Below are 3633 nucleotides of genomic sequence, written 5' to 3' on the forward strand. Positions count from 1 at the left end.
TTTCTTCAACTTTCCCACCCTGAATTGTCCTTTGAGGCTGAGTTTACTGAGCGTCTGTACGTGTGCATATGTGTGTGTGGCAGACACAGAGCTTGTGAGTGCCACACACGTGTATCTTCAACTTAAGATTACTATTTACTTCTCATTTTCTGTTTTCAGATTCACCAATTCCTGCTTTTACTGTTCTTCATTTCCTGTCTTGCCTGGTGTTTTTTTCCCCTCTTTGCCTAAAATGAATGCTCACCCTGTTTATTTTTCTTCAGACTTGTCAACAATTCACCAGGAGAGCCATCTGGTTCTGGGGTTTGTATGTGTGTGTGTGAAGCTTTTTTATTACCAGTTCAGTCTCCAGTTATAAATTTATTGATTTTCTATCTCTTCTTGAGTCACTTGTGGCTGTCTGTGTCTTTCTAGGAATGTGTCCATTTCCTATAAATCACCTAATGTGTTGTCACACAATTATTCACAGTGTCCCCTTGTGATCTTTTTATTCTGTGTGTTGTCACACTGGTATTCACAGTGTCCACTTACAGTCCTTTTTATTCTCTGTGGCACATAACAATGTCCCTTTTCATTCCTGATCTAGTATATGAATCTCTCTTCCTTTCTTGATTAGTCCAGCTACACAGGTTTGTCAATTTCGTTCTTCTTTACAAGGAACTGGTTTGAGGGTTTGTGCGTCATTTTCTCTGTTTTTTTCCTATCCTCTATTTCATGTGTTCCCATCTGCTTGATTTACTTCCTACTGTGGCTTTGCTTATTCTAGTTTCTTAAGTTGAATGGTGAGGTTATTGACTTCAGATATTTCTTCTTTTTTAAAGTAAGCATTTACGGGTATAATTTTCCTTCTGGCACTACTTTCAGCATATCCATAAATTCTGGTATGTTGTGTTTTCATTTTCATTCATCTCAAAATATTTGCCAGTTCCTTGCGGTTCTTTTTGACCTATTGATCATTTAGAAGTATACTGTTTATTTTCCACATTTTTGTGAAGTTCTCAAATTTCCTTCTTGTATAGATTCCTAATTTCATTCTATTGTGATCAGAGAACACACTTTGTATGATTATAGTCCTTTTAAACATACAAAGACTTGTTTTGTGGCCTGATAAACTATCTGTTCTGGGAAATGTGCTTGGAAAGGATGTGTCTTCTATGATTGTTGGGTGGGGTGTTGTACAGACAATTGTGAGGAGTCATTGTTTCATGATGTTGGAAGTCTATTTGCTAATGTCTGTATAGCTATTCTATACATTATTGATAATGAGTTATTGTAAGTCTCCAGCTATTATTTTGAATTGCCTATTTCTTCTTTAAATCTGCCTGTTTGGCTTCATATATCTGGGACTCTGTTGTTATCATTGCTATGTCATTTTGATGGATTTTCTATTTCATCATTATAAAATGTACTTAACTTTCTCTAGCAGCAAGTGTTGCCTGGAACTCTTTTTTGTCTTCTTTTAGTACAGTTACTCCAGCTCTCTTTGGGTGGCTGTTTCCAGGGAATCTCTTTTCTCATTCTTTCCCATTCAATTGATTTGTGTCTTGAAATCTCCAGTGTGTCTCTTCTTCGTTATCGTATCACTGGATCATGGTTTTTGTCCTGTTCTTCTGATCTCAGCCTTTTAATTGGAACGTTTGGCCCATTTACAAACCTGCCTCCAACTGGAGATACGAGAGGAGGGGCCTTACTTTACCTTCTACCCATGAAGCATAAAGGATTGCTTGTTCTACTCCTTGCCAAGGCATCTTCAAGAAAACTGCCACCCACCTACTTGGTCACCTTGCCCGGCACTTTACCCCTCTAGCTCAGTTCCCTCCTTTGTAAAATAAGAAGTTGCGATGGATGTTTGCTATTCTTTTGACAAGCCCCCCTCTAAATGAGACCTGCATCCCTGCCCGGGGAGGGACCTATCCAGCCCTCTCCTCCTGCTTCCATCACTGAGAGTAGAGTTCAGAGACCAAAAGGAACATTTGTATACATGCAGCAAAATGCTGGTGGCTGTGATGAGACCTCATCTTTCTTTAGGCCCAAGAGAGCTGGAGGTGTCACCTGAGGACTCCGGTTGTGCTACCATCCCCCGCACCATTTGTGCTCAGAGATGAGTCACGAGCCTGAGGCTGGACCCGCCCCGCCCACACCTCTTCCTTGTGAGTCACAAGCACCTGTCAGTTCTACCTGCCAAACACGCGGGCTGCCACCTCCCTCCTGCTGCTGCCTCCCCGGCCTGAGCGCTCCTGCTCCCTCAGCCCCTGGGGCCTGATCCGCCGTCCTCCCCACACGCGGTCGGCCACTGCCTGCATGGCCTCCACCATCACTAGCCTGCCACCCAGACACTCCCGTGGCTCCTCACTGAGGACTTCAGAGACTCCCCCCTCCCCCCAGGGCTCCCCGTTACCCTCCTCACCTGGGCACCCCGCTGTCTACACCCAGGCCATGCTGCAGCTTCCATGATGGTAATGCACCTCTCACGGCGCTGGCTTCTCAACTGTTTTGACAAAACTGTGATGCTCCCCTCATGTACATTTAAGATTACATGTGCTTTTTTACCCAAGTGTATATTTATAAATATATTTATATATTTGTAAATATTAAATATAATATAATTATAAATATTTAAATAAATTATATGGATATACTATATAAGTATATAAACATAAATAAAATTTATAATATATTATAAATTATTTTAATGTAAAACTCTCAGATCTCTTTAGAATGTGCACTGTAGAAAGCAAGTTTCATATCATTGTAAGACCCACCACGAATGGTAAAACATAAATGAGGACTTCCCTGGATACGAATCCACCTGCCAGTGCAGGGGACACAGGTTCGATCCCTGGTCTGGGAGGATTCCGCGTGCCAAGGAGCAACTAAGCCCATGTGCCACAACTACTGAAGCCCGCCCTCCAGAGGACACAAGTCACAACTCCTAAGCCCTCAAGCCTGGAGCCTTGGCTCTGCAGCAAGAGAAGCAACTGCAATGAGAAGCTTCACAACAAAAGAGCAGCCCCCACTCGACATAACTAGAGAAAGCCTCCGCAGAGCAACAAAGACCCAAAAAATTAGTTCTGTTCAGTTGCTCAGTCGTGTCCGACTCTTCTTGATCCCATGGACTGCAGCACACCAGGCCTCCCTGTCCATTACCAACTCCCGGAGCTTGCTCAAACTCATGTCTATCGTGTCAGTAATGCCAAAAAATAAAGCAAAATAAAAGATAAAGCATACACGAGCAGGATTTCCCAGGTGGTCTGGTGGCTACAACTCTGCCCTGTTGATGCAGGGGTCTCCAGTTCAATCCCGGTTTGCAAACTAAGATCCCGCATGGCCAAAATATAAAAGTAAATAAAATAACAGTGAGAATAATTAAATAATTTTTAAAAAGAAGATTATACTTAATAAATACACTAAGTATTAAAAAACATACATGAGCAAAAATAATACTACACAGGCAATTTCTACTCCAGTAGTTAGAAATTCTACCCCTTCTTCTTTTCTCCTTAAACATAGTTTCATTACATTCCCCTCCTTAAGAATTTTAACTTAATATTATAGAATTTTATGCCTGAACATGCTTTATTATCATCCTCATAAAATCCTGCAACAGAAACACATGTATAAATGGAAATTATT

At 41.5% G+C, this 3633-nt stretch overlaps 1 long non-coding RNA gene across 1 annotated transcript; it reads left to right on the top strand.

Moving 5' to 3' along the window:
- Nucleotides 1–577: 577 nt before the first annotated feature.
- Nucleotides 578–3219, top strand: LOC136157843 (uncharacterized). Its single transcript, XR_010661284.1, has 3 exons — nt 578–629; nt 2029–2150; nt 2708–3219. It is a non-coding gene; the product is annotated as an uncharacterized lncRNA (long non-coding RNA).
- The last annotated feature ends 414 nt before the right edge of the window (nt 3220–3633 follow it).

This window comes from Muntiacus reevesi, chromosome 2 (genome assembly GCF_963930625.1).
Source record: "Muntiacus reevesi chromosome 2, mMunRee1.1, whole genome shotgun sequence".
In the NCBI taxonomy this organism is placed as follows: domain Eukaryota; kingdom Metazoa; phylum Chordata; class Mammalia; order Artiodactyla; family Cervidae; genus Muntiacus; species Muntiacus reevesi.